This window comes from Bubalus bubalis, chromosome 13 (assembly GCF_019923935.1).
Source record: "Bubalus bubalis isolate 160015118507 breed Murrah chromosome 13, NDDB_SH_1, whole genome shotgun sequence".
NCBI lineage: Eukaryota > Metazoa > Chordata > Mammalia > Artiodactyla > Bovidae > Bubalus > Bubalus bubalis.
In genome coordinates, this window is record NC_059169.1 from 45,477,709 (window position 1) to 45,501,196 (window position 23,488).

The following is a 23,488-nucleotide window of genomic DNA, read 5'->3' on the forward strand; positions in this document are numbered from 1 at the left end:
CAACCTAGATAGCATATTCAAAGCAGAGACATTACTTTGCCAACAAAGGTCCGTCTAGTCAAGGCTATGGTTTTTCCAGTGGTCATATATGGATGTGAGAGTTGGACTGTGAAGAAAGCTGAGCGCTGAAGAAATGATGCTTTTGAACTGTGGTGTTGGAGAAGACTCTTGAGAGTCCCTTGGACTGCAAGGAGATCCAACCAGTCCATTCTAAAGGAGATCAGTCCTGGGTGTCCATTGGAAGGACTGATGCTAAAGCTGAAACTCCAGTACTTTGGCCACCTCATGTGAAGAGTTGACTCATTGGAAAAGACTCTGATGCTGGGAGGGATTGGGGGCAGGAGGAGAAGGAGACAACAGAAGATGAGATGGCTGGATGACATCACTGACTGGATGGACGTGAGTTTGGGTGAACTCTGGGAGTTGATGATAGACAGGGAGGTCTGGCGTGCTGCGGTTCATTGGGTCTCAAAGAGTCGGACAAGACTGAGTGACTGAACTGAACTGAATCAAGCTTTTTCACCTTTCCAATTTGCTTCAAATGCCAAGTAACCATAGAATGATCGATGTTGAGTTCTTTGGGAACTTCTCATATAGTTGTAAGAGGATCAGCCTTGATGATGGCGCTCAATTGGTCACTGTCAACTTCCAATGACCAGCCACTACACTTCTTATTTTCAAGGATCTAATCTCCTTCACAAAACTTCTTGAACCACCACTGAAGTGTATGTTCAATAGCAGTTCCTGGGCTAAATGCACTATTGATGTTGCAAGTTGTCTCTGCTGCTTTATGATCCATTTTGAACTTGAATTAAAAAAAAAAAAATCTCTGAAATTTCCTTTTTGTCTGACATAATTTCCATAGTCTAAAATAAATATAAAATGAAAAAACAAGTAATAAGTCATTAGCGAAAAAGAAAAATAAAGTGAGAGATACACATTAAAATGATGTCTAACATAACCACAGTTATTTAAGCATGTATTTCAGTATCAAACAGCAAAGTTCAGCAATTCAAAGTCACGATTACTTTTGCACCAACCTAACAGTGAATTTTACTTGACAGTAGACTGTTACTAGTTAAAAATTAGTGTGTAATCTCTAAACAGAGTCAGCAAACTTAAATGCAGAGGCTGCATCCAACATGCAGGCAGGTTTTGTATGAACCATGAGCTAAAATAAATTTTCACATTTTCCATTGATTGAATTTTCTTAAAGGAAAATGTGATAGTATATGTTATAGTGGGCAACTGAGATGCTAAATTCCGTTTGACTCTGTGTGATCCTGTGGACTATAGCCCACTGGGCTCCTCTGTTCATGGAATTTTCCAGGCAAAAAACTGGAGTGGGTTGCCATTTCCTTCTCCAGGGTATCTTCCCAACCCAGGGACTGACTCTGTGTCTCCTGCATTGGCAGGTGGATTCTTTACCACTGAGTCACCAGGGAAGCCCTAGAGAATGTATGCATGATTCTTAATACCTAAACTACTTTATAACTGACTATTTGTAGAAAAAGTTCTGACCCCTATTTAAAAGCAACCACTTAAAAAAAATTCACATATACATGCAAGAAAAAAGAGCCAGTTAAAATATAAATGAATGAGATAAAATAAAAGACACTAATAAATAAATACATAAACCAAAAAGACTAAATGGAGCAAATTGAAAGCAAATATAATTGAGTAGAACAGTAGAATTAAACCTGAATATAATTTTTTAACAATAAAATTTAGTAAATTTTCAAAACTGGATGTATGCTTGGTCTCTCAGCCATGCCCAACTCTGTGACTCCATAGACTATAGCCTGCCAGGCTCCTCTGTCCCTGGGATTCTCCAGGCAAAAATATAAAAGTTGGTTGCCATTTCCTTGTCCAGGGGATCGTCCCAACCCATGGATCAAACCCAGGTGTCCCACATTGCAAGACAATTCTGTACCATCAGAACCACCAGGGAAGCTCAAGAATACTGGAGTGGGTATCCTATCCCTTCTCCAGGGGATCTTCTCAACCCAGGAATTGAATTAGGGTTTCCTGCATTACAGGCGGATTCTTTATCAGCTGAGCTACCAGGGAAGCCTCAAGGAACTGGGGATAAAATGGGCTAATTCTTGAGAAATGTAAACCTTAATGAAGAAAAAAAGAGTATATAAAAAAGGCTTGTAGCTAATTTAATCATTGAAATTGGACTAATATGTCACTTTTTCCCAAAATAGGCCAACAAAGATTTTATTCAAGTAAGGTCTGGAACATTTTAAAAGAAAAGTTATTTACTTTCTTTCATAAATTGCTATATATAATTTAGAAGATATTAAGCTGCCAATTCATTTTACAAGGCTAGTATAATCTTTATTCAAGAGTCAAATAGGGAAAACAAGAAAAGAAAATAGCAGGTTCATTTTTCATGACTTTAAATAGAAAAATCCTAATGATAATTTTGATTCAGAAAAAAAGACATTTTGTGAATTTTAGCATCTATATATTATAAATCTTTTTGGCAAAGCTAAAAATTAAAGGTGTTTTCCTTACTTGGTAAAGCTCATACAACAAAAATTTAGCAAGCATTCTACAGAAAGAGTCTAGATGTGACTTGTTTAAGATAGAAAGTAACCCAAATTTTCTCTCCCAACATGGCTACAGTTTAACACAACATTGAGGTCCTATATGAACCTGAAAGAAAGGCATAGTGAAAGGAATTATGGAGAATGGACAGGAAGTGGTCAAAAGAAGATTCTTAGCAGATGCTTTAATCATCTGCCTAGGAGACAAAGCAGCTAAATCAGAAAGACTATTAAAATACAATATTATAAAGTAAAAAAAATAATAATAAAAAAATTAAAAAAATAATAAAAAATACTTCAGTAAATATGCCAGATAAGAGATAGATCCATGAAAGTTTCAACTAATGAATCTTACATCAACAAAAATCACCAAAAAAGTAACTTTTTAAAGTTATTATTCATAATACTAACAAAACTCTAAATTATGTAAGAATCAAAAAAGAACACAAAAGATAATTTTAGAAAAAAAATAAATTTGAATAAAAAGCAGACAAGATATTGTGAATACATGGAGAGATATTTTATACTTTTATATTGGAAGACTTTAGTAATAAATATATGAACTATCCCCAATTAAAACAGAAATTCAATGCATTTTAATTAAAATTCCATTTAATTTATTTGAAGAGCTTGCATTAAATTTCATATGAAGACTACAACTCCACTAATAGTTAAGTGAAAGTAAAAATAAAAAGAGAGGATTTGTTTCACTGCTTATAAAGACTATTTAGAATCATAGCTTTTTTCTAAAATGTATTGTATTAGCACAAGGACAGGAAAATAAGGGGGAAAAAACTGACAGATCACAATACATTCAGGACTCAAATTTGAAATATAGTTGGCACCAGTAATTCACTGGGACAAATGAAATTCTTTAGTAGTTTCATGGAACATGGACGAGTATGTGGAGAAAAATAAAATTGGAATCCTATCCAAAAGGATGAATGACTTAAATTTGAAAGAAAAAAATATAGAAGAAAATGTAAGACAATACTCTGTGACCAAAGGTTGGAGCAGAATTTTATAAATCAGTTTTTTAAAGTACACTTCATAAGGCAATAAATAGATAGATGCACACATATGTATATATACATAATGGATGGATGATAGGCTGATGGATGGATGGATGGATAGACAGATAGTGTCCTTCATTGCATTCTTGTTTGACACATTCATGGCCTAAATAAGATCCTGTGACTCTTTCAGGCTTGTTCTGAGCTCAGTCTCTGACTATTTTGCTGCCATGTTTACAAGTGATGTTTGTGAAGCCAAGCAAGAGGAGATCAAGATGGAAGGCATAGACCCCAATGCTCTCTGGGACCTTGTCCAGTTTGCATATACAGGTACAGTAAATGGATTATAATTTTATGTTAATATCTTTTGAATTTTAGAATTTTAGTATATGTTTTAAAGCTAAAAAAGAAAAACTTCTTAGCTTGTATCAGTCTTCTTTTTTTGGCTGAGACACTAACAGAGAAAAATCAAACCACATTTTCCTTTGTCAATGAAATGACCAATGTAAATTATATATAAATGTTCTACTCTCTCCCACAAATAATTTATAATGATTTTTTAAAAACTGGTTTATAATAATAGTCAATGGAATGAGTTTGGAAGACAGGAAAGAGATTATTAATTATTAAATATGAGTTTGTTTATGTCCAAACTTAGAGCATTAGGAAGAAAAGCTATAATTGTCTTTCTTTTAGGAAATGATGGGTTCAAATAATTATTTTATCCTTGTAACATGTTTATTTCAGTATTAAAACCTTCACAGACAATTTAATGTGGACTTGACAAACAGCTTAAAAAGGAAAATGAAGACACTTAGAATTGTGAAAATGACTAATTTTTAAAGCATTTTTTCTTTTTTCTGATCTATTATGTTCTTTTGTTGGCCTTTGCACCATATTATATTTAGCACAAATAATTTTGCTAATTTAGCAAATAACTGTTAAATGCTATTCAATGTACAAGTATTAGCTGTGCCTCTGGAGAATAAACTAATGAATAAACCATGTATTTGCCCTCCAAAAGCTCACAGTCCAAGTGGAGGTAAAAAGTTAGACAAGGGATAAATATGATAGAATTCCAAATGTTAAGAGGAAATTAGAGGGCATAAAACCTGCTATTTAGAGCATTATTATGACTCACATTTGTTTAAAGCATTTTAATAACTTTCAAGGTTAGTAAGAGAAGGGGACGCATTATACTAAAATCTTGTGATAGAAGCAAAGGCAAATAGTATGGATTGGTGTAATATTTTTAGAAGTGACAGGTAGTTCGTTTTGCCCTAACTCTTGATCATAGTGTGAAATGAAGAAAGAAAGAGAAGTTAGAGCCTGATTACCAAAGCAGCAAGACCCTAATTAAAGGAGCTGTGTTTTTGCAGTACTTCTGGTTACAGGGAAATGAGAGATGGCATTGTGAAGATCAGACTTTTCTGGTGGCTCAGTGGCAAAGAATTCACCGGCAAATACAAACTTGATCTCTGGGTCAGGAAAATCCCCAGAGAAGGAAATGGCAACCCAGTCCAGTATTCTTACCTGGGAAATCCTATGGACAAAAGAGTCTGGCGGGCTACAATCCATGGTGCTGCAAAAGAGTCACACACAATTTAGTGAATAAACCACTACGTTGTGAAGATTAGCCACTAGAACCAGACACTATAGAAGTAGTAGGAATCTGTTCTCTTGGAGAATTTAGCTTCTCACAAAGAGAAGTTTACTATCAATACTATACTTACTCAGTAAAACAAACCTCTTTGGGGGGGAAAAAACAACAACAACGACAACAACACATGTTCTGGGTACTTGAATCTCAAGGCAGCAATGTGATGGAAAGACTTAAACATTTTCCAGCCTCAGTAACTTTTAAATTACATTTTGTCAAAGCAAATATTGTAGTGGACAAAGTTAATCAGGTAAGCACAAGGCTGTTGCAACAGGGGAGTGAGATCAGAATTCAGTCTTAATTTTGCTGAAACAAAGGGTTAGGGGAGTATTTTTAAGTTCTGAGGTAAAAGAGAGCACAGGCCATTGCTTATTGGCTTTACCTAAAAGAAAAGTAAACTTTCTCCTCTTTGTGACAGAAGGTAGTTTCACAACTTGAAGCAAGGTGCCCACTCAAATTCTGCTCTTTCCATTCCACAAATATAGAGATATATGAGTGCTATTTCCCTTGATGTTGGATTTTCAAAGAGATGGCTTTCAGGTCCTTGAGAAAAATCTTCCTGTTGTATAACTGGAAAGAAGCCAGTTTTTTCTTTTTAATAATTTTCATCTTAAAGAGGTAGAGGAAGATTTATAATTATAAGTTTTCTAAAGCAAATGCTCCAAGAAAAGAGAGATTAAAGGCTTCGAGTCAAGAAGTAGGCTGTTTAAATTTTAGTGAACCTGAGGGGTCTTTAAGACCATCTTGTTTGATTTCAAATTGCAAGCAGCTTGATATAATGATATAAAAGATTGCTGACTTTCCAAGCAAGAGATAAATAACATAATCACACTACTGTTTCCTAGAAAGAGAAGAATCATTTTAGGAATCCTTCTACAAACATAAAGACATAGATCCAACACTTACAGCCTCTATGGCTTCTTGGCAGCCTTGCATTCCTTGAGCAAAAAACTAGGTCAAAAGACACTTATCATTGTGCAACAGAAAGTTGGAAGGTGTTTCAAAGCTTTCTGCTGAATATAATGACCCAGATTTGCCTCTGCTTTGTAGAGAGCAGACCAGATACAAAGCTGCCTTTTGGTTACCTCTGCCAGTCTGGCCTTTGCTCATATTAATATATCCATACCTACCTCAAGGTTGATAAATTTCCAGTTGTTACTGAAATGTGCTAGATGAGCTAATAATTTGCATCATAATATTGCACAATATTGGAGGTTAGTCATAATAGAAAGTGTGTACCTTTTTTTAAATATATACACAATGTAAGAAATTATAACAACAGTAGAGATCAAGTAAACAATGATACAGAAAAGAAAGACTAAGAGGTATCTCTGTATCTAAGAGATAAGAGGTGTCTATTTAGCTAGCCAACTAACTGCTCTCTAAGGCTTTCCTTTGTAGAAGGCTAAAAATAAACACATCTCAGAAAAGGAGAAAGAATGAATGAGCAGTGAGATCCTTAAAGGGTCATCCAATTGATAATATTTTCTTGAATTCTCAAGTTTGGGTAGCCTCAGAGAAACTAAGGAGGTTCAACTGTCTCAAGAAGTAACAGTTAATTATTAGCTGTCTAGTTCTGCATCTGGTAAAGATGGGTAAGTGTACTTTAAAATGATTTAAACAGATACAATTTCCTTGAGTCTGGAGAGTCTTTTAGGTTTGAAAGAACCATGTGTAGCTATTTTTATAATCTCATTAAAAATTTAAGAGTGAACAGGCAAACTTTCTTGGAAGAATTAACTGAGATAAGCTTCAACAATTATAGAGTTCAATAATTTTTGACTTGAACAAAGAAGAAGCATTCTTTAAAGAATTCATGTGGTAAAGTTTGTAAGAAGTATAAGACATTCTCTCTATTTACCTTTCTTTTTTCCTACTCCATCAAATTAGAATGAGAAGGAATGGAATCAGGAGTGTGGTAGCGTTTCATTAAGAACCAAAGCAAATATTTAGAGATTTTTATTTTTTCCCTAGTGATTAGAAAGCGTGACCTGGATAAATAAATAAATGAGTGATGGATAATAGCTCAAATGAAATTAGAATTTCTTCTAAAGGAAAAATATATAATAATATAAAGGTTAATACTAGCAATATGTAAGATAGAATAAAAAAGCCAATAAGGTCTTTGTGTTGACAACATTAAAGAAAATGCTCTTGAAAATATGAAGGGTAAAGATATAACTTATAAAAATAACAACTAATTATTACAGTATCAAAACTAGCTACTTAAAATAAAAGTCACTATAAGGTCATTTTTTTTACATCTATAATAGTTCAGTAATAAAAAGAAAATGAAGTTTATATCAATGTTAGAAATAATTGTATATCTAACAAGAGAGTTCTTATTGCCTTTCTAAATTCTTGATTAACTTTGATTTATTCTTTTTACAACTTTCTATTTAATTTTATTTATTTTTTTAAATTAGGAAATATGAGGGTGATCTTAGTCATTTGCACAGAACAAAAGCCTATTTAGTAACTGTGTATGTTATAAATGTCCTTTAAGCAGTGTCTTAAATTTAAAATTTGATTATTTAATTAAATCCAGAGAGTATGTAATTCTGCAAGCTAATGATATATACGTTTTTCAATATCAAAAAATAACTTGGTTAAAAATATTTGAGCACTTATTGTCTGAAGATGGTCACACTAGGGACTACAAAATGAAACATAAGTTGAAACACTAAAATGACATAAACTTTTAAATAAGTTTAGTAATTTATAAATTTATTGGAGTGAAGCAGCTCTTTACTTTTGTTCTTGAAACTAGTAAGATCTATGTATCACCATCCACTTACTGGCATTCTCAGTTGTATAGCATGAAATGAACTTTAAAAAAAAAAAATTTTTTTTTATGTTGTTCTGATTTTATTTAAATTTTACTTTACAATATTGTTTTGGTTTTGCCATACATCAGCATGCATCTGCCACGGGTGTACATGTGTTCCCCATCCTGAACCCCCCTCCCACCTCCCTCCCCATACCATCCCTCTGGGTCATTCCAGTGCACTAGCCCCAAGCTTCCTGTATCCTGCATCGAACCTGGACTGGAGATTCATTTCTTATATGATATTATACATGTTTTAATGCCATTCTCCCAAATCATCCCCTCCTCTCTCTCCCACAGAGTCCAAAAGACTGTTCTATACATCTGTGTCTCTTTTGCTGTCTCGCATACAGGGTTGTTGTTACCATCTTTCTAAATTCCATATATATGCATTAGTATACTGTATTGGTGTTTTTCTTTCTGGCTTACTTCACTCTGTATAATAGGCTCCAGTTTCATCCATCTCATTAGAACTGATTCAAATGTATTATTTTTAATGTCTGAGTAATACTCCATTGTGTATATGTACCACAGCTTTCTTCTCCATTCATCTGCTATCCTTTCAAAGAACCAGCTTTTGGCTTTGTTGATTTTCTCTATGGTCTCCTTTGTTTCTTTTGCATTTATTTCTGCCCTAATTTTTAAGATTTCTTTCCTTCTACTAACCCTGGGGCTCTTAATTTCTTCCTTTTCTAGTTGCTTTAGGTGTAGAGTTAGGTTATTTATTTGACTTTTTTCTTGTTTCTTGAGGTATGCCTGTATTGCTATGAACTTTCCCCTTAGCACTGCTTTTACAGTGTCCCATAGGTTTGGGGTTGTTGTGTTTTCATTTTCATTCATTTCTATGCATATTTTGATTTCTTTTTTGATTTCTTCTGTGATTTGTTGGTTATTCAGCAGCGTGTTGTTCAGCCTCCATATGTTGGAATTTTTAATAGTTTTTCTCCTGTAATTGAGATCTAATCTTACTGCACTGTGGTCAGAAAAGATGCTTGGAATGATTTCAATTTTTTTGAATTTACCAAGGCTAGATTTATGGCCCAGGATATGATCTATCCTGGAGAAGGTTCCATGTGTATTTGAAAAAAAGGTGAAATTCATTGTTTTGGGGTGAAATGTCTTATAGATATCAATTAGGTCTAACTGGTCTATTGTATCATTTAAAGTTTGTGTTTCCTTGTTAATTTTCTGTTTGGTTGATCTATCCACAGGTGTAAGTGGTGTATTAAAGTCTCCCATTATTATTGTGTTATTGTTAATTTCCCCTTTCATACTTGTTAGCATTTGTCTTACATATTGCAGTGCTCCTATGTTGGGTGCATATACATTTATAATTGTTATATCTTCTTCTTGGATGGCGGAGGAATAGGACGGGGAGACCACTTTCTCCCCCACAAATTCATCAAGACAACATTTAAACGCTGAGTAAAATCCACAAAACAACTTCTGAATGCTGGCAGAGGACATCAGGCACCCAGAAAAGCAGCCCATTGTCTTCGAAAGGAGATGTTTTATCAACGGTGCTGTATAGAAGGAAAAGTCTTGAGACTATTGGAAAAATAAGACTGAAAACCGGAAGCAGGAGGCTTAAGTCCAAATCCTGAGAACATCATAGAACACCTGACTCCAGGGAACATTAAGCGATAGGAGCTCATCAAACACCTCCATAACTACACTGAAACCAAGCACCACCCAAGGGCTAACAAGTTCCAGAGCAAGACATACCACGCAAATTATCCGACAACACAGGAACACAGCCCTGAGCTTCAATATACAGGCTGGCCAAAGTTACTCCAAATCCATTGACATCTCATAACTTGTTACTAGACACTTCATTGCACTCCAGAGAGAAGAAATCCAGCTCCACCCACCAGAACACCAACATAAGCTTCCCTAACCAAGAAACCTTGACAAGCCAGGGATACAACCCCACCCACAGGGAGGAAACACCATAATAAAGAGAACTCCACAAACTGCCAGAATACAGAAAGGACACCCCAAACTCAGCAATATAAACAAGATGAGGAGACAGAGGAATACCTAGCAGGTAAAGGAACAGGATAAATGCCCACCAAACCAAACAAAAGAGGAAGAGATAGGGTATCTACCTGATAAAGAATTCCGAATAATGATAGTGAAAATGATCCAAAATCTTGAAATAAAATGGAATCACAGATAAATAGCCTGGAGGCAAGGATTGAGAAGATGCAAGAAAGGTTTAAAAAGGACATAGAAGAAATAAAAAAGAGTCAATGTGTAATGAATGATGCAATAAATGAGATAAAAAACACTCTGGAGCAACAAATAGTAAAATAACAGAGGCAGAAGATAGGATTAGTGAAATAGAAGATAGAATGGTAGAAATAAATGAATCAGAGAGGAATAAAGAAAAACCAATTAAAAGAAATGAGGACAATCTCAGAGACCTCCAGGACAATATTAAACGCCACAACATTCAAATCATAGGAGTCCCAGAAGAAGAAGACAAAAAGAAAGACCATGAGAAAATACTTGAGGAGATAATAGTTGAAAACTTCCCTAAAATGGGGAAGGAAATAATCACCGAAGTCCAAGAAACCCAGAGAGTCCCAAACAGGATAAACCCAAGGTGAAACACTCCAAGACACATATTAATCAAGTTACAAAAGATCAAACACAAAGAACAAATATTAAAATCAGCAAGGGAAAAACAACAAATAACACACAAGGGGATTCCCATAAGGATAACAGCTGATCTTTCAATAGAAACTCTTCAGGCCAGGAGGGAATGGCAAAACATACTTAAAATGATGAAAGAAAATAACCTACAGCCCAGATTACTGTACCCAGCAAGAATCTAATTGAAATATGAAGGAGAAATCAAAAGCTTTACAGACAAGCAAAAGCTGAGAGAATTCAGCACCACCAAACCAGCTGTCCAACAAATGCTAAAGGATATTCTCTAGACAGGAGACACAAAAACGGTGTATAATCTCAAACCCCAAACAATAAAGTAAATGGCAATGGATCATACTTATCAGTAATTACCTTAAACGTAAATGGGTTGAATGCCCCAACCAAAAGACAAAGACTGGCTGAATGGATACAAAAACAAGACCCCTATATATGTTGTTTACAAGAGACCCACCTCAAAACAGGGGACACATACAGACTGAAAGTGAAGGGCTGGAAAAAGATATTCCATGCAAATAGAGATCAAAAGAAAGCAGGAGTAGCAATACTCATATCAGATAAAATAGACTTTAAAACAAAGGCTGTAAAAAGAGACAAAGAAGAACACTACATAATGATCACAGGATCAAAAAAAAAATTTTTAAACATGTTCCCTCATGTAATGGAGTTTTTATTCTATAATTTTATTCATCTAGAAAGAGATCTGGAGTATTATTTGTTTAATCTACAGTAAAGCCTATGATTTGAGATAATGAAGTCAAGGCTGTTCTGAAACTATTGTACAGAATGTCTTCCAAAGGATGGGATCAGGGAAGAAAACATATGTTTATATTTTCTTATTATCCTACTTTCAAATTCCTTAGAAACTTAGAGATCTATAGAACTTTAGAAATTATTTCTTGAGCGTTATGAATTTCACTAATTAATATTTTTCTATAGCTAAGAATATGATACAAAGCAGAGGCAACAGAACAATTTTTTTGAGGATACGTATCTTAAGCATTGACAGAATCATCATAACATAGATCAGAAATTCGTTGGTCTCCTTTGAATTAATATTAAGGGATGCATGCATGCATCATAAGTCACTTCAGTTATGTCCAACTCGGCCAGCCCATGGACTGTAGCCTGCTAGGCTCATCTGTCCAAGGAATTTTCCATGCAAAAATGCTGGAGTGGGTTGCCATGCCCTCTTCCAAGGGATCTTCTCGATCCAGGGATCAGAACCCAAGTCTCTTATGTCTCATGCATTAGCAGGAGATTTATTCACCACTAGCATCACCTGGGAAGTCCAATATTAAGGGATAGCTTTTTAATTTTTTTTTCAATTCTTTATAGACTCTGAATTTATTACTGCAGCCTAGTTAGTGAGCTAAAGTAACTTGACAAAATCCATAGTCAGCTGTTGAATCTACCGCTAGAGTAAACTGTCAGAGCATAAATTGAATGGTATTATCTCTACTGAACCAATATCCTTTTGTAGAGTGTTAGTTAATTAGTGACTATCTTGCCCTCACAATAGTTTAGTTAGCTTAAATCCACTCCCATATAACTAGGCAATGGCTCGCTGCAGGCTTGAGTCATACTTCCTCCCAAACTAGTGGTGGTTCCCTGCAGGAACATGTGATACCTGATAGCTTCAGCACATGAATGCCTGACAATTCTTGCTTTGTGAATGAACTGAATGCCTCTGAATTTTTACTATATGTACATACCCACTATGTGCTGTGTCCTATGATGGGCTCTGGAAGACAATATGTTGATTTATACACATTCTCTACCTTTTAAGGGTTTTTCCAAAGTATTCTGAGTTTCAAATAGCTGCTACTACTGCTAAGTCACTTCAATCATGTCCGACTCTGTGCGACCGCATAGACGGCAGCCCACCAGGCTCCCCTGTCCCTGGGATTCTCCAGCAAAGAACACTGGTGTGGGTTGCCATTTCCTTCTCCAATGCATGAAAGTGAAAAGTGAAAGTGAAGTCGCTCAGTCGTGCCCAACTCTTAGAGACCCCATGGACTGCAGCCTACCAGGCTCCTCCGTCCATGGGATTTTCCAGGCAAGAGTACTGGAGTGGGTTGCCATTGCCTTCTCCGTTCAAATAGCTAATTTTTGCTATAAACATACTTTTTGATATACACAGCCTGGTGTTTCCTCATTAGAGAATGGTGTAAAGCGAATTTTGAAGGTTACTATACTGATTGTGGAGAAGGAAATGGCAACCCACTCCAGTGTTCTTGCCTGGAGAATCCCAGGGACGGGGGAGCCTGTTGGGCTGCCGTCTATGGGGTCACACAGAGTCAGACACGACTGATGCAACTTAGCAGCAGCAGCAGCATACTGATTGTGTAAATATTAATTTTAGCCAGAAATAGATGATCACATTGTGAAAATGAAAGAGGAAGTTTAATATATTTGAAAAGGATGCTTTGGGATTCACTGTAGTTTAAAGTTGCCATCAGACCGATAGAAATATCCTTCCCGTTTATCCTGACATACTTGAAAATATACTTTGTTCATTGAGGTATAAGAAAATAAAGTTTGAACAAATATAGGTGATGGGATTACAGCGTTGCTAACAAAATACCAGGTCCTGTAGAGAACTGATAAGGACAAGGTTTAAATAAAGGAAACTGTCCATCTAGCAGTGGTATTAAAAAGAGGGGTAGAAAATTAAACTGCCAAATGGCAAAATTTTAATCATACTGAAGAGTTAACTTCCTTAAAAGACAACCAGAAAAAAAGGTTTGTGTACCATTGAAGTTAAGTAAGGCCTTAGTACATGCTAAGGAATGGTAAGATAGTTTCTGTTTAGTGCCAAACATTTGAATAAAATACCATGAATGGTATGAAAATACACATACACAGGAGCTAACAAGTTTAATGTTCTGCCTTAATATTAAAACATATACATCAATATACACAGCCTGGGCTAAATATTCTAAATTCCCTTCAGAATTTTTATGGTAATTAAAAGTAAATTATTTTCTGATTTTTATTACTGGTTTAATTCAAAAGTATGAATATACAAACACAATATTATTTTTAAACTTATGGCTTTTGCTAGATGAGAAAATTATCTTCTCAGTTTAAGAAATTGAGCTTTAAAATACTGGTTTTATATATTACCATTACCAATTAACTAAAAATGTTGAGAATAATTATCATAGGATGTTGAAATAACCTATACAAATCAGTAAGAAAAAAGTAAAAACAGCAAAATAAATCAGTTGTGTATTGCCATCATACTCCTACCTTTCCACTATTTTACCAGGAAATTTTGTGTGTGTGTGTGTGCGTGCACACCTGTGCATTCATGCAACACTAAATAATATATAATTAATTGGGGGAACATTATTGTATCAAATAGATAATTTAAAATGATGTATACCACACAATTGACTCATCTCACATGCTAGTAAAGTAATGCTCAAAATTCTCCAAGCCAGGCTTCAGCAATATGTGAACCGTGAAATTCCTCATGTTCAAGCTGGTTTTAGAAAAGGCAGAGGAAACAGAGATCAAATTGTCAACATCCGCTGGATCATGGAAAAAACAAGAGAGTTCCAGAAAAACATCTATTTCTGCTTTATTGACTATGCTAAAGCCTTTGACTGTGTGGATCACAATAAACTGTGGAAAACTCTGAAAGAGATGGGAATACCAGACCACCTTATCTGCCTCTTGAGAAATTTGTATGCAGGTCAGGAAGCAACAGTTAGAACTGGACAGGGAACAAGAGACTGGTTCCAAATAGGAAAAGGAGTTCGTCAAGGCTGTATATTGTCACCCTGTTTATTTAACTTATATGCAGAATACATCATGAGAAACGCTGGACTGGGAGAAACACAAGTTGGAATCCAGATTGCCAGGAGAAATATCAATAACCTCAGATATGCAGATGACACCAGCCTTATAGCAGAAAGTGAAGAGGAGCTAAAAAGCCACTTGATGAAAGTGAAAGAGGAGAGTGAAAAAGTTGGCTTAAAGCTCAACATTCAGAAAACGAAGATCATGGTATCCGGTCCCACCACTTCATGGGAAATAGATGGGGAAACAGTGGAAACAGTGTCAGACTTTATTTTTCTGGGCTCCAAAATCACCACAGATGGTGACTGCAGTCATGAAATTAAAAGACGCTTGCTCCTTGGAAGAAAAGTTATGACCAACCTAGATAGCATATTCAAAAGCAGAGACATTACTTTGCCAACAAAGGTCCATCTAGTCAAGGCTATGGTTTTTCCAGTGGTCATGTATGGATGTGAGAGTTGGACTGTGAAGAAGGCTGAGAGCTGAAGAATTGATGCTTTTGAACTGTGATGTTGGAGAAGACTCTTGAGAGTCCCTTGGACTGCAAGGAGATCCAACCATGGGAAGTCCATTCTGAGGGAGATCAGCCCTGGGATTTCTTTGGAGAAAATGATGCTGAAGCTGAAACTCCAGTACTTTGGCCACCTCATGCGAAGAGTTGACTCATTGGAAAAGACTCTGATGATGGGAGGGATTGGGGGCAGGAGGAGAAGGGGATGACAGAGGATGAGATGGCTGGATGGCATCACTGACTCGATGGACCTGAGTCTCAGTGAACTCTGGGAGTTGATGATGGACAGGGAGGCCTGATGTGCTGCGATTCATGGAGTCGAAAAGAGTTGGACACGACTGAGTGACTGAACTGAACTGACTGAAAGTTACTGTGGCTCAGATCATGAACTCCTTATTGTCAAATTCAGACTTAAATTGAAGAAAGTGGGGAAAACCACTAGACCTTTCAGATATGACCTAAATCAAATCCCTTATGATTATACAGTGGAAGTGAAAAATAGATTTAAGGGACTAGATCTGATAGACAGAGTGCCTGATGAACTATGGACAGAGGTTCTTGACATTGTACAGGATACAGGGATCAAGACCATCCCCATGGAAAAGAAATGCAAAAAGCAAAATGGCTGTCTGGGGAGGCCTTACAAATAGCTGTGAAAAGAAGAGAAGCCAAAAGCAAAGGAGAAAAGGAAAGATATGAGCATCTGAATGCAGATTTCCAAGGAATAGCAAAGAGAAATAAGAAAGCCTTCCTCCGTGATCAATGCAAAGAAATAGAGGAAAACAACAGAATGGGAAAGACTAGAGATCTCTTCAAGAAAATCATAGATACCAAAGCAACATTTTATGCAAAGATGGGCTCGATAAAGGACAGAAATGGTAGGGACCTAACAGAAGCAGAAAATATTAAAAAGAGGTGGAAAGAATACACAGAGTAACTGTACCAAAAAGAGCTTCATGACCAAGATAATCATGATGATGTGATCACTCACCTAGGGCCAGATATCCTGGAATGTGAAGTCAAGTGGGCCTTAGAAAGCATCACTATGAACAAAGATAGTGGAGGTGATAGAATTCCAGTTGAGCTATTGCAAATCCTGAAAGATGGTGCTATGAAAGTGCTGCAGTCTATATGCCAGCAAATTTGGAAAACTCAGCAGTGGCCACAGGACTGGAAAAGGTCCGTTTTCATTCCAATCCCAAAGAAAGGCAATGCCAAAGAATGCCCAAACTAGCGCACAATGCACTCATCTCATACGCTAGTAAAGTAATGCTCAAAATACTCCTAGCCAGGCTTCAGTAATACATGAACTTCCAGATGTTCAAGCTGGTTTTAGAAAAGGCAGAGGAAACAGAGATCAAATTGCCAACATGCTCTGGATCATGGAAAAAGCAAGAGAGTTCCAGAAAAACATCTATTTCTGCTTTATTGACTATGCCAAAGCCTTTGACTGTGTGGATCACAAGAAACTGTGAAAAATTCTGAAAGAGATGGGAATGCCAGACCACCTGACCTGCCTCTTGAGAAAACTGTATGCAGCTCAGGAAGCAACAGTTAGAACTGGACATGGAACAACAGACTGGATCCAAATAGGAAAAGGAGTAAGTCAAGGCTGTATATTGTCACCCTGCTTATTTAACTTATATGCAGAGTACATCATGAGAAACGCTGGGCTGGAGTAAGCACAAGCTGGAATCAAGATTGCTGGGAGAAATATCAATAATCTCAGATATGCAGATGACACCACCATTATGGCAGAAATTGAGGAATAACTAAAAAGCCTCTTGATGAAGGTGAAAGAAAAGAGTGAAAAAGTTGGCTTAAAGCTCAACATTCAGAAAACGAAGATCAGGATATCTGGTCCAATCACTTCATGGGAAATTCATGGGGAAACAGTGGAAACAGTGTTAGACTTTATTTTTTGGGCTCCAAAATCACTGCAGATGGTGACTGCAGCCATGAAATTAAAAGACGCTTACTCCTTGGAAGAAAAATTATGACCAACATAGATAGTATATTGAAAAGCAGAGATACTTACTTTGCCAACAAAGGTCCATCTAGTCAAGGCTATGGTTTTCCCAGTGGTCGTGCATGGATTTGAGAGTTGGACTGTGAAGAAAGCTGAGCACTGAAGAATTGATGCTTTTGAACTGTGGTGCTGGAGAAGACTCTTGAGAGTTCCTTGGACTGCAAGGAGATCCAACCAGTCCATCCTAAAGGAGAACAGTCCTGGGTGTTCATGGGAAGTACCGATGCCAAACCTGAAACTCCAGTACTTTGTCCACCTCATGTGAAGAGTTGACTCATTGGAAAAGACCCTGATGCTGGGAGGGATTGGGGGCAGGAGGAGAAGGGGACGACAAAGGATGAGATGGCTGGATGGCATCACTGTCTCGATGGACATGAGTTTGAGTGAACTCCGGGATTTGATGATGGACAGGGAGTCCTGGCATGCTGTGATTCATTTGGTCTCAAAGAGTCGGACACAACTGAGTGACTTCACTTTCAGTTTTCTCTCTTATGCATTGAAGAAGGAAATTGCAACCCACTCCAGTGTTCTTACCTGGAGAATCCCAGGGACGGGAGAGCCTGGTGGGCTGCTGTCTATAAGGTCGCACAGAGTCGGACATGACTGAAGCGACATAGCAGCAGCAGCAGCAATGTTACTGAACACTATGTCTGACTAATATGAGAGGGAATGTTGTTTATATGTACTTATGTAATTTCCAGGTAGTGTGAAAAATGTGAACTTCCATTGTCCTAGCATCAACTGTCATAAAATAACATTTTTTTTTTTTTTTTGAGGAATGTTATTGACATGTACACACTGCCATATTTAAAATGGATAGACAACAAAGACTTACTTTATAGCACAGGGGACTCTACTCAGTATTGTATAGCAAGCTAAATGGGAAAATAATTTGAAAAAGAATAGATACACCTGTATGTATAACTGAATGACTGAGCTGTATACCTGAAACTAATACATGTTCTAATAAGTATATATATGCTTTATAAGCATGTAGATTACATACTTTAGAAAGCATGTAGATGGCACCCCAATGGGAAACAGTGATTGTTTATTTAGCACAAATTAAAATATCCTAAGGCTTGGACAGGATAGGCTAAGGCTTCACTTTCAGAATTTTGCAATTTTAGGTATAACTTTGTTTTATTTTTGTATCTAAATAAGAATTATTATTAAAAATACTGTAGAAGTTTAATATTTATTATTTTAGGATGTTTCACACACATCTTAGTTATGTCTCATGATACTCAGGTTTATTTTGATATTGGGAAAGCTGTAACACCAACTTCGTATGTTTCTAAATAATACGTACCTTTGAAAATACTCCTTTAGTTGAATTTTGACTATGGCTCAATACCTTGTATTTCTAATTTGAAACAGCTGATACTCTTTGTAGACTGTATCTAAAAACAACTAAACACAATTAAAAACAATAAAGGAACAAAAACAAGGAAACCAAACAACTGCAACTTTTCTGCACCCTTCTTCAAATTTCTATAAATTACCATTGTTTATGGTTCACCATATTTATGAGGAGTTACTTTTTTTTCATGCTTGAGAAAAGAAAAGAAATTTATAATGAGAACCCTAAGCACTTTAATTTTAAATACTTTGTCTTGTTCAGATAAACGATGGTAAAGACTTCCCATAAGGAAAACACATTTCAGCCATAAAATAGATCCAAAGGAGCACCTTATCTCTGACCCTTTAGATTGTGTGCTTAAACTCTCTTCTCAGGCACCTTGTTGCTACCTCTGAACTCCCTTTACATTCCTCAATCAGAGAAAACACTATCCTGATGGTGTTCATGTGAATCTGATGTCTGATGCAAGTTCCAACTCCATCTTTTCTTCTTTGGAGAAATGTTAATGCAGAATAGAAAAAAAATTACTAAAGAAAATCTAGACTAGTAATGGAAATGTAGTCCTGTGAGAAGAATTATAAAAAATCACTTTGTGCACGTATGTTAAGTTACTTCAATTGTGTCCAACTCTCTGCAACCTGATGGACTGTAGCCCACCTGGCTCATCTGTCCATGGAATACTCCAAAAGATCACTTTACATTTACTTAATATGTATCATTTTTTATTTTTTATGCATTTATTTCCACAAAGAGTAGCAATACTTTGAAATATATGTCATTAATAATTATAAGTTTTTCTGGGAAATGTAGTCTATAATAAATGGACATTTTTTATACAATATGATTTTTTGAATTTTGGGGCAGATTATTTTATTTATCAAATTAAATTAAACATATTTAAACCTGAGTACAAACATTGCTTTTTATACTTATTTAATTTAAATTTTCTTTTTCACAAAAGGACTTCAAGCTAAAATAGTTAAATAAGACCATCTGTATACCTTCTTTGGAGAAATGTCTGCTTAAATATTCTGTGCATTTTTTGATTAGGTTGATTTTTTCATATTGAGCTGCATGAGTTGTATGAATATTTTAGAGATTAACTCCTTGCTCATTGCTTTGTTTGCATTTTTTTTTTATTGTTTGTTCCCCACCCCCCCGCCCCCATTGAGAGTTGTTCTGTTTTGCTTATGCTTTTCTTTGCTGTGGGAAAACTTTTACATTTCATTAGATCACATCAAAAAAAAAGGTATTTTTGTGATTTATGTCAAAGAATGTTCTGCCTATTTTCCTCTAAGAATTTTATAGTGGTTGGCCTTATATTTATGTCTTTAATTCATTTTGTGTTTATTTTTGTGTATGATGCTAGGGAGTGTTCTAATTTCACTTGTAAGCATGTCAGTGCCCAAATTTCCTAGCTCCACTTATTAAAGAGTCTTGTCTTATCTCCATTGTATGTTTTTGTTTCCTTTGTCATAGATTAGGTGGCCATAGATGTGTGGGATAATCTTTGGACTTTCTATCCTGTTCCATTGCTCAATAGATCTGTTTTTGTTCCAGTGCCATGCTGCTTTGATTACTGTAGCATTGCAGTGTAGTCTGAAGTCAGGGAGCCTGATTCCTCCAGCTCCATTTTTCTTTCTCAAGATTGCCTTGTCTAATCAGACTCTTTTGTATTTTCATACAAATTGCACAACTCTTTGCCCTAATTCTGTGAAAAATGCCATTGGTGATGTGACAGAGATTGTATTGAGTCTGTAGATTGCCTTGGGTAGTATAGTCACTTTCAAAAAAGAGACATTTGCTGTTCAGTCTCTAAGCTGTGTCTGACTCTTTGTGGCCCCATGGACTGTAGCATGTTGGGTTCTCTGTCATCCCACTGTCTCCTGGAGTTTGCTCAAATTCATGCACATTATGTCAATGATGTCATCCAACTATGTCAACCTCTATTGCCTTCTTCCCCTCCTGCCTTCAGTCTTTCCCAGCATCATGGTCTTTTCCAATGAGTTAGCATCAGGTGACCAAACTATCAGAGCTTCAGCTTCAGCATCAGACATTACAATGAATATTCCATGTTGATTTCCTTTAGGATTGACTGGTTTGATCTCCTTGCTGTCCAAGGGACTCTCAAGAGTCTTCTCCAACACCACAGTTCAAAAGCATTAACTTTTGGTGCTCAGCCTCCTTTATGGTACAACTTTCACATTTATACATGACTACTGGAAAAGCCATAGCTTTGACTGTACAGACCTTTGTCAGCAAGCAATGTCTCTGCTTTTTAATATTCTGTCTATGTTTGCTATAGCTTTTCTTCAAAGGAGAGAGCATCTTTGAATTTCATAGCTTCAGTCACTATCCACAGTGATTTTGGAACCCAAGAAAATAAAGTCAGTCACTGTTTCCATTGTTTCCCCCTCTGTTTGCCATGAAGTAATGGGACCAGACACTATGATCTTAGTTTTTTGAATGTTGAGTTTTAGGCCAGCTTTTTCACCCTCCTCTTTCACCTTCATCAAAAGGCTCTTGAATTCACTTTCTACCATTTAGGTGGTATCATCTGCATTTCTGAGATTAAGAAGACATACTAATTTCAAAAAAGCACATGAAAAGATACTCAGCATCAATAATTATTAGATACATGCAAACCAAAACTATAGTGAAATATCACCTAACATTGGTCAGAATGATCATCATCAAAAAAATTTGCAAACAATAAATGCTAGAGAAGATGGGGAGACAAGGGAAACCTATTACACTGTTGGTGGGAATGAAAATCGACACAATCACTATGGAGAACAGTATGGGTATTCTTTAAAAAACTAAAAGTAGAACAATCATATCACATAGCAATCTGACTCCCAAGCATGTATCTGGAGAAAACCATCATTTGAAAAAAATACATGCAATCTAGTGTTCACTGCAGCACTATTTACAATGGCCAGGACATGGAACCAATCTAAATGTCCATCAACAGAGGAATGAATAAAGAATACATGGTATATATATTCAATATAATATTACTCAGCCATAAAAATTAAAAAAAAAAATGGGATGATTCTGTTTGCACCAACATCGAGGGATCTAGAGATTGTCATACTGAGTATAGTAAGTCAGAAGAGAAAGACAGATATCATCTATCACTTATGTATGGAATCTAAAAAATGATACAAATGAACTTATTTATAATACAAAATAGAAGTAGGTTCATAGATGTAGAAAAATCTATGGTTACATGGAATAAGCGATGGGAGAGAAATATATTGGAAGATTGGGATGGACATATACTCACTACTACATATAAAATAAATAATTAATAAAAAATCTCCTATGTAGCACAAGGAACTCTACTCAGTACTCTATAAATGACCTGTATAAGAAGAGGATCTCTAAAAGAGTGGATATATGTATACGTATAACATTCACAGTGCTCTAGACCTGAAATTAACAGACTATTTTAAATCAACTTTACTCCAATTATATATATATATATATGTAGGTGAAGAAATTGACATGTTAGTAATATATACATGGATGTTCTAGGTAGCATTCTGGGAAAGGATTTCATGCTTACTTGAGAATCAGTTGTGTACTCACTAATACTTGATAGCTATTACACTTCTCATTCACTGGGATAAAAAATTACTGATTGTAAATACAGATTCTTAGATGTGATGATCTCAATGAAAATATGAATGCAAATAGTCAGAAAATGAAGATAGTAATCTCTGAAACTTATCTATACTAAAGACAAAAAGGAAATTAGACAATAACATATTAAGCATATTTTGAGAGCCACTATAGCACTCCAAAGAAAATTATCTGTTAAATAAATAAACAAAAACAATCTGATAATTCAGAAGCCCCAGCGTACAGAGTGCATAGGATGGCCTCTTGCGCAGATAGGATAGTATTAACTCCCAATATAGGCAGATGGTCAGAGAACAAAATGTCAAAACTGCAGACTTTTTAAATCCCAGTACACAACCATCCAAGTTAGTACCTAAAATATATACTCAACCAGGACGGAGCAACTTTGAGGTTAACTTCAGTTCAATATGCTTCTTTGAGAATCTGTGGTAGGTAGCAGCATGTAGGTATTGTTACTATATATCTAATGAGAAGTTGTATTCTCTTAATCTTTTCCCTTGCAATCTACCTTATATTTTCTAGACTGAAGTAGAGCAATAAATGAAGAAAAAAAATCTAATAAGCCATTTACAGAAGCCATAGGATTATAACATTGCTTGCAGTTTTGCTCTTAAGTATCCATGGTTTATAAAACTTTTTGAAATTCAAGTAAAAAGACCTAATAGAAGGCATTCAAATTCAAATCTGTAATACCCATAGAATGATTTGAATCCTAAATGTCTTAAAATTCAGTTTGGAAGAAACTGAAATTTTGTTTGGAAGAACTAAAATTCCAATATTTTGTTTTAACTTCTCAGTCACTAAGACAAAGAAAAAAGGCTAACAGCTATGCTATTAAAATCAAAACCAATATTACTCAACAGAAACACAGCTTACTGATATTAATATCTGAGAGAAATATTTTTGTGTATTTGAATACTTGAAAACCAGAATGGTGTACTTCAGACATCTTCACTAATGTCTCAGGAGTAGATATTATAATGCATTACTGAACTGTTTTTTCTGTTGTCTGATCTGAATTCAAAAGATAATGTCCAGAGACACAGATTATTAATAATTTAAAGTATAAAACAATAGGATATTAAAATCCTTGGATCAAACTCTCTTGGATTCAAAAAACATTTAATTTGAAGAGATTATTGTTCAGTTCAGTTCAGTTGCTCAGTCGTGTCCTACTCTTTGTGACCCCCATGAATCACAGCACACCAGGCCTCCCTGTCCATCGCCAGCTCCCAGAGTTCACTCAAACTCATGTGCATTGAGTTGGTGATGCCATCCAACCATCTTATTCTCTGCAGTCCCCTTCTCCTCCTGCCTCTAATCCCTCCCACCATCAGGGTTTTTTCCAACGAGTTAGCTCTTTGCATGAGGTAGCCAAAGTATTGGAGTTTCAGCCTCA